Source organism: Sorghum bicolor, chromosome 7 (genome assembly GCF_000003195.3).
Source record: "Sorghum bicolor cultivar BTx623 chromosome 7, Sorghum_bicolor_NCBIv3, whole genome shotgun sequence".
Taxonomy (NCBI): Eukaryota; Viridiplantae; Streptophyta; class Magnoliopsida; order Poales; family Poaceae; genus Sorghum; species Sorghum bicolor.
This window is the reverse complement of record NC_012876.2, coordinates 64173860-64188679: the sequence shown is the minus strand read 5'-3', so window position 1 is coordinate 64188679 and position 14820 is coordinate 64173860.

Genomic DNA, 14820 nt, shown 5'->3' with positions numbered 1-14820 from the left:
TAGGTCTCGCAGCTCCTGAGCCATCCTCTCGTTCTCGGCCTGCAACATTTCAACCCATATGTTTCAGTGATTCAAAGGCAACTAAGTTATGCATGGATAATTGTACGAAAAGTTAAATGGGACAAACCTAGAGTGCATCGACTCGTTGGCATATGGTCGGGCCTCCGGTCGGGGTCTGTGCCCGGATGTGGGAGAGGCTGGGAACAGAGTTGGTGTCGAGGCTACCATCGCCAAGCTAATACCGCCCATGCTTCTTGCCTTGTCCGATCCTCATGACAATCGACCCATCTATGTCGTCGGTGCTCGGATCCCAGTCTGGCCCCTAGACAGACCTTCTGTCTGAGGCGTAGGAGCGGCAGAGGCGAGCCCGTCCAAAGTGCCTGATGAGCCCGTCGGCGCGACGTTTAGTGGCGTGTGGGGCAAGGGCGCGACCTCGATCCGTCGGGCGCGTGCGTGCGACCCGCGTTGGCGAGCTGGGGAGGGAGGGCGGGCGCGGGAGGCATGGGGCCTGCTGGCCGGAGCGGAGCGGCGGGGGCGCGGGGCCACGGTGGCGCGGCGACGCCTTGGCGGCGGCGATGCGGGCAGAAGCTGGGGGCGTGGGGAGGGAGTGTGGATAAGGGCCTGGGAGTTTTTGTGGCTGGGGGCGTGGCGTGGGGATTTTGGTGGGCCGGACCTTTGCCGGGTGCCAAGCCGTCAGGCACCCGACAAAGGTTTTTTATTTTTTTAATAAAAATCAGGTTTACCGAACGCAGTGGGAAGACCGTCGACAAAGGCTTCTTTGCTGAGTGCCACTCCTGGCACCCGGCAAATTAATTTTTTTCGACTTTTTGGCCTCATTTTTTCTGGGGCTAATTTGGAGTTCTTTTACTAAATTTCTTTAATTATTTTGGGATAATTTGGAGTTCTTTTCAAAATCATGATGCAACATCATGATGCACGAAATTTTATCATAGGTCCTGGATATGGTATCAACATACGGTAAAAATCAAGAATACCATTTTTGAAAAGACTGAATTCTATTATTTCATGTACTTTTAGTTTAAATTTGGAGTAGTAGGAAAAATTCAACCAAAGGAATATAATTAAGAAAATATAGGTAAAAATTTGAAATTATCCCAAATTTTGAAATTTGGATTCAATTACTGTATCAAGGCCCAAAAAAATTTGGGGCCAAAAAACTAAAAAAGCAAATTAATTTGCCGGGTGCCAACAAACATGGCACCCAGCAAAGACTTTGTTAAAAAAAAATAGAAAACCTTTGTCGGGTGCCTAACGGCGTGGCACCTGGCAAAGGCTGACGGGAGGTGGCCGCCTTCACGCTGGGCGACTTTGCCGACGGTCATATTTTGCCGGGTGACGGCTCCCGGCAAAGAATAAATTTTGCCGACGGCTGAACTTTGGCACCCGGCAAAAGCTGCTTTGCCGGGTGTTTCTCTTTGCCGGGAGCCTCTCTGCCCGGCACCCGGCAAAGAATGCCTTTGCTGAGTGTCTGATGAAAAGCTCCCGGCAAACTATTTTACACCCGACAAATCAGCAGTTTCCCATAGTCTCTCTCTCTTCTTTGGTCATGATGCCTAAGCCATGGTTCATAACTACTAGGTACTGTACAAGCCTACTTGTTCATTGCGTGTTATCACTGTAGCCCTTGTATTATTGATTGATGTAGTACTTCCTCCGTCCTATAAAAATAATGCATGTCTCAAAATAGTTATATTTATAAAAATATAATATTAATATTTGTATCTCTAGATATATCATAATTAATAATATCATAATGTTTTAATATGTATCACAAATATAAGTACTTTTTTATATATATTTGGCCATTTTCTAAAAAAAATATATACCTTATAAAGTAAGATACATTTTCTTTTTGAGGCGGAGTCAGATTGTAGCTTTTTTTTTTGTTAGTGTAGTTTGTTGTCGGCAATATAATTCGTTGTGGCTCAATGTGTGAATGGCTCACCTCAATGTGTGAATGGCTCACCATCTAGTGTTGTGCATGCATCGTTGAGAGGAGGGGGAAAAAGCTTTGAATGTATTGGGCCGTGTTGTTCATGGGCCCTTCTGTTTATGGGTGTGAGAGTGGCCATGGCTGAAAGCAGCTCTCCCGCCGGATACCAAACTACAACTGCTCGCAGATTGATTGATATCGCCACTAGGAACTTTGGTGCGGTGGCATTATATTTTGAGCCCTTTTACGTTCTTGGAATAGGAGCGTGCAAGATTTCACAGTAAATACTTCAAATCACAAACAAATTGTATTATCGATCCACTGTGCTATACCATTAGGGGATCCACAATAGCTGACTCATAAGTACGTTAACTCTAAGTATTTTTATATTTTAATAAAAGAGATAGAAAAGCTAGCTCTTAATCACACACATCCAAGATCACAAGAGAGTATCGTGTGGGTCTAATTATACTATGAATCATTGCTAAAAGTTACTCCCGCAATTCCAAATTATAAGACGTTCTAAGAATCTTGGAGAGTCAAATTATCTTAAGTTTGATCAAAAATTATAGAAAAAATTACAAAGATTTATAACATCAAATAGGTATACTATAAAAATATAATTAATAAATAATCTAATGATAATTAGTTGGTATCATAAATATTATTATATTATCATATAAATTTAGTCAAACTTGAGATCCTTTGACTCTTTAAGATTTTTGGTATGTTTTATAATTTAGGATAGAGGGCTTGGCTTAGAAGTAGTAATTAGCTTATATCATTTGCGGTGGTCTCGCATTAAACTTTTGGCCACCGCATTAATAGCTGGGTATTTTGCGGTTTTGCCTCTCCAAGTTAGTCTAGTGTATCATGGCTTAGCGTTTAGTGTGTTGAGTGGGGGAATGTAGAGTAGATTAGAGGTGTACTTGCTCCGTGAATACATAGACATGAACCTTAGAAATGTATATATAAAGTGGAATTTCAATTAGGGATAGTGTCATTGCTATACATATTTGAGAGGTGCATTTGCACTTCTAAGAGCATCTTCAACAATATCTAATACCTCTCTACCTTCATAAAACTGTCATGTTAGAGATAACTATGATTTTTCCATGGTCCAATATTTTTTTAATACCTCTCCTTTTTATAGGTGGCCATCAATATTTTCTTCATCTCACCTTAAATAAAGGGAAGTTATATCTCCCCCCAATAACATAGGATCATCCAACTACGACTTTTTAGCCATCTTTTCTCCTCCATATTTATTGGAAATAATTATTAGAAAATTAGTGGAGATGCTTTAACTAATACTCACATCCCAAAATAAGTGTTATTCTCATTTCCTGTGAAGTCAAATGCTTTTAACTTTGACTAAATATATAAAAAATTACTAATATTTATTATACATAATTAGTATCATTAGATAGATCATGGAATATTTTCATAATAAACTTATTAATCTGAAGATATAAATATTGCTAAAATTTTATATAAATCTAGTCAAAATTAAGAAAGTTTAACCGGAACGGATATCATAGCCACACTTATTTTCTAACGGAGGGTAGTATACAGCTTCATCCTTTGTGGTGTCGACATGTTAGTTGGTTTCGGTCATTGGACCTAGTTTGCTTAGGTAGTAGTATTTGGTTTTTGAGAGATGAAGTGGGATGGAATGGGTATGAATCCACTTTTCCATGTGTTTGTTTGGGAGTAAACTAGAACTAGGACATCCCACCTAGGAATATACCCCAAATATTCATCGAAACGGGGGGCGAGCACGTCCCTAAAAAAAGCTCGGACAGAGTTGTCCTCGAACCACTTCAAACTCCGTCTTCAGTTCTCCACGTGATTCATCTCTCCCCAGCCGCGTTCTTCTTCCTCTTCTCAGGTGTCGTTCACCTTGTTTCCGGTGGTAGGCGAGCTTGCGCTCCATCCACCCTAGCAAGGTCTGGCACGAGCACGGCTAGGGAGCTCCCACATGCACGCCCTCTCGCTGCTTGCTCGCGGATGCGGCGAGCAGAGCAGGGGACGACGGCGGCAGCCATGGAGGACGGAACATGGGCTGCGACGAGCGGGCGGACGGAGGACCTTGGCCGACGGGCGAAGGAGCCTAATCGACAGGCAGTGGCTCCATGGATGACCGAGGAGCGAGGGCAGAGGAGCTTGCACGGGTGGCAGGCGTGTCCATGGGCAGCATGGGCGAGGTGCTCCGCTCCGTGACACGAGCAAGTAGATCCATGCACGCTGAGCTCACGAACGGGTGGCACAGCCGAGAGGTCGCGGCGGTGCACGCGGCCAGAAGTAGGAGGTGAAGGGGAAGAAGATAAAGCCACCTAATGGGGGCCACTTTTGACATGTAGGGTCCGTAGAATTATAGTAGCTACGGCTGTTAAAATTCCTCACATCCTATCCCTTCAACCAAACATAAAATGGGTTGATTCTCTTACCTTATCAACCAAACAAAAAATGAAGCCATCTCGTCCCTATCCTATCCTAGAAATTAGAGACGGAACCACCCCACTTTTACCTTACTCTAGACCAAACATAAATTATAAGCAGACATTCATCGGTATGAGCGCACACATATCCTATTTACTCACTCCATCCAAAAAAGAATGCAATTCTCTTGTTCGAGGATTAGCCGTTTAAACTTTGGCTAAATTTATATAAAAATATTATTATTTATGATATAAAATAAGTATTGTTAGATTAGTTATAGAATATATTTTCATAGTTATTTCTATTGAAGACATTTAATATTATTTACTATAAACTCCGTCAAATTTAAGCATTTTTACTAACATGAATCCTATAATTATATTCTTTTCCGGATAGAGAGAGTATATGATCACATTTAAAAGACTAAATTGATAGATCTCTTATATTGACAAAATTATCATAGATGTTTTGTCGTCGACGACATGTCAACTGAGACGTGCATGTCACAAGAAAATAGTATTGTATCAACATTAGATACATGCAGCTACACCGCTGCCAAAAAAGGCACCGAACAGGCTCAATGTATGTAGTGAGATTAAGAGACTCAGAGAGGCTTAAACAGAACTCTTTAATTTATTTGTACTCCTCCATTGGATCATGTATTTTTTGTTTCTATCGTAAATTGAACTTCTCTAATTTTGTGCAAGCCTATAGAAAATGTACAAACATACAAGAAAATTGGCATTTGCCACGGCAAATAATTGTTATAGTAATAGGGTAAAAATCAGCGGTTGGTGCAAGCTAGGCAGATTCATAGTGGGTTTTGTCTTCCTCTCTTATCCTCCTCTTTCCCTATTGCTTGATACAATATATGCATAATGCATGATGCTAAACTCATTGCTAGCCATGGCAATTAGTAGTGTGCTATAAAGTTCTAGCCATGTTTGATCTGTTTGTTGTAATAAACGTTAATATTGCCATAACTGTAGGAGATTGCAACATAACTAACATTTACAGTGATTAAAATTGTAGTAATAAAAATGCTAGTCCTAAGAAGCCATTTCTGCTATGATAATTTTTTTGTGGAAAAAAATATTGGAAATAAAAATATTGGGGGTTGGGAATGGGTAGTATAGTAGGATTTGAATTGGAGCCAAGATTTATTAGGTGCACAGCACTTTACCACCACACCAGGACCATGTTTGCTGTACTATTCTTTCCAACAATTTTATGTTTGCTCTTTCATCACAATGACTCAATGAGGATGCACATGAAATGTGGTAATGATATTTATATAGTACAACAGTTCTTCACTCGTGGCAATAAATTTTTTGTATTGCAACCAATATATCTATAGCATCATGAACCAGCAGGAATAAACATCACCGCTGGTTTTAATAAGTCCAGCGGTAAAAGTGTCGGCGCTGAAAAAGTGTTCTATAGTAGGAGTAGTGGTTGCAACATGGTTGATTTAATAGTACATACCAGCTTCTTGCAATAAAAGTTGAAAATATGGCCTATGAATTTGTTGCAATATCCTATAACTGACAAAATTTCAAATCATGGCAATAATATTACCTATATATTGTATCAATTTATATGTTGTTGCAATACATCATGTTATAAAGCTTTTTTTATGTAGTTTCATCAAATTCTTCATCGTGAAATATATATCTTGATAATGTGTTTATTTGGTAATTATGTATAGATGTTAATATATAGAGATAGTTTAATTCTCTTCTAAATTCTACGGCGGCTCACGTCGCTCCAAATTCTTTTGCCCGTCGGATCTTCACGGTATAGATTGATTGGAGCTGATTTCGCCAGAAGTAGCTTCTGCTGCTTCTCTTTCGCTTTTATCGGCTTTCCTTTGCTTCTCTCAGCTTTCTCATCGATCTTGGTGGATTTTGCCAGCTTCTGCTGATTCGCGTCCGAATCTGGTCGAGCAAATATATACGGCTGCTTCGGATAGTTTAATTATTTTTATAAATTTAACTTAGAGAAAAAAAAACTAGAACGACCTACATTAATTATCTACTAGTAATAGACTTGGTTGCAGGCTAGCAGCTGCCTTGCATTCTCTCTCATGCATGGGCTTGTATATATATAAAAGTTATTATAAATGCCATCGCCGTCCACTCTGCCTCTTGTCCTGCCGTGCAACCACAACACTATGTGTGCATCACGTCACCAGTGCCTTGTTCTCTGGCCACTATTCCCAATTCAATGGCTTCACTGTTTCGAGTTTATGATTATACCTTGAACCCACTCTGTCTGCCCGGACATCCTCTACCCATGCATGTGTGTGTATCCTTTTGTACAACGCCCAATGTCCACACCACACCTTCTCTTGGCACTCCCATATCACCGAGTTATTATTACACCTTTATTACAATGATTTTGTGCACTGTCTCACTAGCATGTGGGTCCACCAATGCCAAACGATCATTTGGACGACATTGCTTTCAGTGGAAAAAATGATAAGGGCTGCTATTGAATGCTTAGAAAGATTTCTAGAAGGCAGCATCTAGGGCAAGACTAAAGGACTCAAATACTCATATCATTTTTGAAGTACTAGCCACAAATAAATGATGTTCCGGAGTTATTAGGACATGTTTGGGACTGATTTATAAACTCTCTGCTCCACAAACTTCATCGGGAAGCAGCTCTACAAAAAAACCTGTTGTTTGTCGAGTATCCCTTTAGATGCTCTCACAACTTCATATCACCGAGTAATTATTACAATGATCATGTGCACTATCTCACTAGCATGTGGGTCCACCAATGCCAAACGATCAGTTGGACGACATTGTTTTCTTCAATGGAAAAAATGATAAGCCTGCTATATATTGAATGCTTAGAAAGGTTTCTAGAAGGCAGCATATGGAGTATATTATTTTGCACCCACATCTAGGGCAAAATCAAAGGACTTAAGTATTCATATCATTTTAAAGTACACTGGCCACAAATAAATGATGTTCCAGAGTAATTAAGTCAGTAGTTCATAACTCCGATTACATGTGGTTTTGGTGCATGTATTAGTTCAATTTGGATATTTGAAAATGATACAGAGTAGATTTATGTCGAAATATATATAGTCTACTACTATAACAAAGCACATTTTTGTTATGTTTACAAATATTTGGTAACAAATGCACAACAATAATGTCTAAATTAAATAGCACTTACTCCCTCTGCCCCTTTATATTTGTCGCTAGGGGAAATGTACAGGTCAAATTTTCTTAACTTTAATTAGGTTTATATAAAATATTAATAATATGTGTATCTTTAAATAAATTTGTTATGAAAATAGATTATGTACCGCAAACATTAATATTTTCTTGTACGTTTTTTTATCGAAGTTGAGTTCATTTGACTTCTTGCAAAATAAGAACGACATATAAAAGGGACGGAGGAAGTAGTTGCTGCTGAAGTGAGTAGTAGGCTTGTTGTTGAATATAATGGGTCATTAGCCCATATTTATATTTGATGATTAATTCAAGGGTCCATAATTAATGCTATAATGAAAATGGTTTAGTACCATATTGATGATTGACCATGTGTTAACTCAACTTAAATAGATGGCCTTTGTTAGCCCCTATGGAGAAGTTGAGGGATGATGAAGGGGTGCCACACGCGCGCGCCGCCGCCGCTGAGCCGAGGCGTGACTTGACTTGACTTGTCTTGAGGCCTATATATACCATACGCACCCACTCCTTCCATTCCTGCGAAAACACACTCAGTCTTCTCTCTTCCTGTCGAGTTGCACTCTGTCCATTCCCGTCCCGAACCTCTGCGCGCACAGAGATCGGGAGAGCAGGCCTCCGGAACCCGACGCCTTGCATCGAGACACCTGCTCGGGTGTTGCAGGCAATCAGGTTTTTGGGGAGCGTCTTCCGCGACTGCTCACCGGCGAGATCGTCTTCTTCCACTCCGGCGGGTCTTCTTCCTGGTGGACGTTCGCGCGGATCGAGATCGACTACTTCGTCTTCTTCCTGGTGGACGTTCGCGGGACTGCACTGCGAACATCTTCCTGCACCGACTGTGGTCCGCTACTTTGAGCAACGCACTATGTCGACTAGTGCGAATGGAACCACCGGTGCCTTCGGCACTGGTCCCTCCTCTGGGTACAATCTTAAACGATTGTTTTTCGTTTTCAGTATGTCTGCTGTTGTTGCAGTAGTATTTGCAATGTTTGTCTCTAATCTGAGTAGTGATAAAATTACACACGTGCACATATATGCCACCACAATATTATGCGTAATTTTCTGGATTAAATCAAACAGTAAAATGTCTAAATTTCTAACAATCCAAAAACCTGATATTAGGCATTTTTCTGTTAGTGGTTTTGCTGCTGCGTTAAAACCGGATGCGTTTGATGGTTCAAACTATAAGCGGTGGCGCGCGAGAATGATATTGTGGTTGACTGCTATGAGTTGCTATGACGTCGCGAAGGGGAAGCCTGAACAGTTTACTCCTGAGGAGGAGAAAACGTTCATGGCTGCTGATAACCTCTTCAGAGGCGCCGTCATAAGTGCGCTCGATAAAAAGTATGTCGACAACTATATTATTTGCACCACTGCTAAAGAATTATGGGATGCGCTTGAGGCCAAGTTCGGGGTTTCTGATGCTGGTAGCGAGCTGTACCTCATGGAACAATTGTTTGATTACAAGATGGTGGATAGCCGTTCTGTGATTGAACAAGCACATGAGATACAGGCACTAGCTAAGGAACTAGAACAATTTTCTTGTGTGTTGCCTGAAAAGTTTGTGGCCGGCGGTATAATCGCTAAGCTGCCACCTTTTTGGAAGGATTTTGCTACTTCTCTAAAACATCAGAGGAAAGAGTTTGGTCTTGCTGAACTCATGGGAACTCTTGATGTTGAGGAGAAGGCGAGAGCAAAAGATACACATGGGAAAGGCGTTGAGTCTTCTAGTGCCAATGTGGTGCAGAAGAAAAAGCAATTCGCATTCCGTAATAAGAAAAAGAACAAGCAAGAGAACAAGCAAGGAGCAAACCCGAAGCCAAAACAAACTGTAATTTTTAAGAAGAAAAAGGCAGAAGGAGGCTGCTTTGTTTGCGGTAGCGATGACCACTGGGTGAGTGGTTGTCCAGACCGCAAATTTAAACGAGAAGAGAAAAAGTCAGTAAACATGGTAATTGGCGAGGCTGAAGGAGGAACATCTGGGTATGGTAATTATTTACCTACTGTTCTTTCAGTCTGCCATTCACCTGAGTGGTGGATGGATACTGGGGCTAATGTTCATGTGTGTGCTGACATCTCTTTGTTTTCTTCTTATCACGCCGGCAACACTGGAGCCTTACTGATGGGGAACGGATCTCATGCGCGTGTTCTTGGTGTTGGTACGGTCATTCTGAAGTTCACTTCGGAAAAGACGGTGCTGATGAAGAACGTGCAGCATGTCCCCTCCATCAAAAAGAATCTAGTTAGCGGCTCACAGCTTTGTAGAGATGGCTACAAAATAGTCTTTGAGGCCAATAAAGTTATACTTTCAAAGTTTGGAACTTTTATTGGTAAAGGTTATGATTGCGGAGGCTTGTTCCGCTTATCCATGCATGATGTGTGTAATAAAATCGTGAACCATACTGTGATTTCGAATGAGTCGAATATTTGGCATTCGCGATTTTGTCATGTTAATTATGGTTGTTTAACGCGGCTAGCAAAAATGAATTTAATCCCGAAATTTAATTTAGTCAAAGGTTCTAAGTGCCATGTATGCGTGCAATCCAAGCAACCTCGCAAGCCTCACAAGGCTGCGGAGGCGAGGAACTTGGCACCATTAGAATTAATCCATTCCGATCTATGCGAGATGAATGGTGAGTTGACTAAAGGTGGTAAACGATACTTCATCACTTTTATAGACGATTGTACTAGATTTTGTCATGTGTACTTGCTTAAAACAAAGGATGAAGCATTACAATATTTTAAAGCCTATAAAGCTGAAGTAGAAAATCAACTTGAGAGGAAAATTAAACGCTTAAGGTCCGATCGTGGTGGAGAATATTTTTCAAGTGATTTTTCTGACTTCTGCGTAGAACATGGAATTATTCATGAGAGGACACCGCCATACTCACCACAGTCCAATGGGATTGCCGAAAGAAAGAACCGTACTCTAACTGAGATGGTTAACGCCATGTTAGAGACTTCGGGTCTATCTAAGGAATGGTGGGGTGAGGCGATATTGACAGCGAGTTATGTCCTGAATAGAGTTCCTACAAAGAATAAAGAAATCACACCATTTGAGGAATGGGAAAAGAAAATAGTAAATGTCTCTTATTTGCGTACTTGGGGTTGTTTGGCTAAAGTGAATGTGCCAATAAACAAGAAACGCAAACTCGGACCTAAGACAGTTGACTGTATTTTCCTTGGTTATGCTACTCACAGCATAGGGTATAGGTTCTTAATCATAAGCTCTGGAGTACCAGATATGCATGTTGGTACTATAATGGAATCTAGAGATGCAACATTCTTTGAAAGTGAGTTTCCTATGAAAAGTACACCTAATATTTCTAGTCATGAGTCTATAAACTCCCATGAGCAATTTATTCCGATAGAACAATCTGAGAAACTCCATGTTCACTATCCTGAGGAGGATGATAATGTAGTCACTCGAACGAGCAAAAGACAAAGAAAAGTGAAGTCTTTTGGAGATGACTATATTGTGTACCTCGTGGATGATACCCCAACAACCATTAAAGAGGCATTTTCCTCTCCTGATGCTGACTTGTGGAAGGAAGCAATAAGGAATGAGATGGATTCTATAATGTCTAATGGAACTTGGGAAGTGGTTGAACGACCTTATGGGTGCAAACCTATAGGGTGCAAATGGGTGTTTAAGAAAAAGCTTAGGCCTGATGGTACAATTGAGAGGTACAAGGCTAGGCTTGTGGCTAAGGGTTATACCCAAAGAGAAGGGGAAGATTTCTTTGATACTTATTCACCGGTTGCCCGTTTGACCATAATTCGAGTGTTATTGTCTTTGGCTGCCTCTCATGGTCTTCTCATTCATCAGATGGATGTGAAGACAGCTTTCCTAAATGGAGAGTTAGAGGAAGAGATCTATATGGATCAGCCTGATGGATTTGTAACAAGTGGTGAAAAGGGCAAGGTGTGTAAGTTATTAAAATCCCTTTATGGCCTAAAACAAGCTCCAAAACAATGGCATGAGAAGTTCGACAGAACCTTAACTTCTGCCGGCTTTGCTGTTAATGAAGCTGACAGATGTGTGTACTATCGGTTTGGTGGGGGTGAAGGTGTGATCCTTTGTCTGTACGTGGATGACATACTGATCTTTGGGACAAGCCTTGTTGTGATCAAGGAAGTTAAAGACTTTTTGTCAAATAACTTTGAGATGAAAGATTTGGGAGAAGCTGATGTTATTCTAAACATTAAGCTTTCAAGAGAAGGCAATGGTGGGATAACACTTGTGCAGTCCCACTATGTGGAAAAGATTTTAAGTCGCTTTGGGTACAGTGACTGTCAATCTGCTCCTACGCCTTATGATCCTAGTGTGCTATTAAGGAAAAATCGAAGAATAGCAAGGGATCAACTAAGATTCTCCCAAATTATAGGCTCATTGATGTACCTTGCTAGTGCCACGAGGCCTGATATCTCGTTTGCAGTGAGCAAACTTAGCCGGTTTGTGTCAAATCCGGGAGATATTCATTGGCAAGCTCTTGAGAGAGTGATGCGCTATTTGAAAGGTACTATGAGCTATGGCATTCACTATACCGGATACCCGAAGGTATTAGAGGGTTATTGTGATGCAAACTGGATATCTGATGCCGATGTGTTAAAGGCCACAAGTGGATATGTGTTTCTGCTTGGAGGTGGCGCTGTTTCATGGAAGTCTTGCAAGCATACTATCTTAACGAAGTCAACCATGGAAGCAGAACTCACAGCATTAGACACCGCCGGTGCTGAGGCCGAGTGGCTTCGTGAACTCCTGATGGATCTACCGGTGGTTGAAAAACCTGTGCCGGCTATTTCCATGAACTGTGACAATCAAACAGTGATCACTAAAGTCAACAGTTCTAAGGACAACATGAAGTCTACTAGGCATGTCAAACGACGTTTGAAGACTGTCAGAAAGTTGAGAAACTCCGGAGTTATAGCATTGGACTATGTTCATACGTCCAAGAATCTGGCAGATCAATTCACAAAGGGACTATCACGTAATGTGATAGATAGTGCATCGAGTGAGATGGGTTTGAGACCCACGTGAGGTCTACCATGGTGGCAACCTGTTCTATGTGATCGGAGATCCCGTGAAGTAGAATGGTGAAACAAGCCAGAAGTAGATTGTGAGGAAAGACCCTTTACTTAACTCATCTCAATTGCACTTCTTTCCTAAGTCTGTAAGGAAGGCTGGTTATATACCTTAATGTATTCCAAAGCGGCTTGTGAAGCGATACATGTTGTCCTACAGAACATCTTTAAGGAATACACCTATATGAGTTTGACTGCTAGTCACAGTCTATGAGATTTTGGGTGATCTCTAGATACTCTGAATGGGCCAGAAGTATGACTTATATGCTTCAACCAGAGGGGATGTTCATGCAACCCGGTATCAGTTATGAGTATAGATGAAACTTATATCACACAAAACTTGCAATTCAAGGCATAGTCCATTGTTCAAGTTGTGGCTAAGTGTAGTCTGTACTCTAGGTGGAAGTTCAACTTAACAGTCTCCACTGAAACGACTGGTATATGAAACGACATGGAAACTCGAGAGCTTTTCTTATGTGCCCTAGAAATAGGTGGGGATTGTTGAATATAATGGGCCATTAGCCCATATTTATATTTGATGATTAATTCAAGGGCCCATAATTAATGCTATAATGAAAATTGTTTAGTACCATATTGATGATTGACCATGTGTTAACTCAACATAAATAGGTGGCCTTTGTTAGCCCCTATGGAGAAGTTGAGGGAGAATGAAGGGGTGCCACACGCGCGCGCCGCCGCCGCCGCCGAGCCGAGCCGAGGCGTGGCTTGACTTGTCTTGTCTTGTCGGGGTCAAGACGAGCGAGCGTGACATGGCACAAGAGGACCAGACCATACGTGACGTGGCGCATGCTTGGTGAATAAGGAAAGGGAGGAAAAACGGGATCTGACCGTTGTGTAATTAATGGCAATTAATTGCTAATTGATTGACTCGGTTTATGGTAATTAAATGAGATTAATGGTCATCAATCAGATGTTTCCTCCTGAGGTCTATATATACCATACGCACCCACTCCTTCCATTCCTGCGAAAACACACTCAGTCTTCTCTCTTCCTGTCGAGTTGCACTCTGTCCATTCCCGTCCCGAACCTCTGCGCGCACAGAGATCGGGAGAGCAGGCCTCCGGAACCCGACGCCTTGCATCGAGACACCTGCTCGGGTGTTGCAGGCAATCAGGTTTTTGGGGAGCGTCTTCCGCGACTGCTCACCGGCGAGATCGTCTTCTTCCACTCCGGCGGGTCTTCTTCCTGGTGGACGTTCGCGCGGATCGAGATCGACTACTTCGTCTTCTTTCTGGTGGACGTTCGCGGGACTGCACTGCGAACATCTTCCTGCACCGACTGTGGTCCGCTACTTCGAGCAACGCACTATGTCGACTAGTGCGAATGGAGCCACCGGTGCCTTCGGCACTGGTCCTTCCTCTGGGTACAATCTTAAACGATTGTTTTTCGTTTTCAGTATATCTGCTGTTGTTGCAGTAGTATTTGCAATGTTTGTCTCTAATCTGAGTAGTGATAAAATTACACACGTGCACATATATGCCACCACAATATTATGCGTAATTTTCTGGATTAAATCAAACAGTAAAATGTCTAAATTTCTAACACTTGTCCCTATCACAGTGGCATATTAGGATCTATGTTGGCTGGACCCCGGGCACAGCCGGCTAGCTTTAGGCCTTGTTCGTAAAATTTCTTGGATTTCGTTAATATAGTATTTTTGTTTTATTTAGTAATTAGTATTCAATCATAAACTAATTAGGTTTAAAATATTCGTCTCATAAATTATATGTAAATTGTATAATTAATTATTATATATATATATATATATATGGAGAGTATATTCAGTAGCCAACTACAAAATAAGTTATTCTGTAACTTGGTTAAAGTCAAACTAGTTCTCTTTAACTAGCACAAATCTCATAGTTACAGTCTTTTATGAACAGGAAATAGTTGAAATCCGGCTGGCGGTAGATTGTAACTACTATTTTATCATATAAGGCCCTGTTTAGATTGCTGATGAAAATTTTTTGGGTGTCACATCAGATGTATCGGAAGGATGTCGGAAGAGGTTTTTAGAAACTAATAAAAAACAAATTACATAGCTCGTCAGGAAACTGCAAGACAAATCTATTAAGCATAATTAATCTGTCATTAGCACATATGGGTTACTAT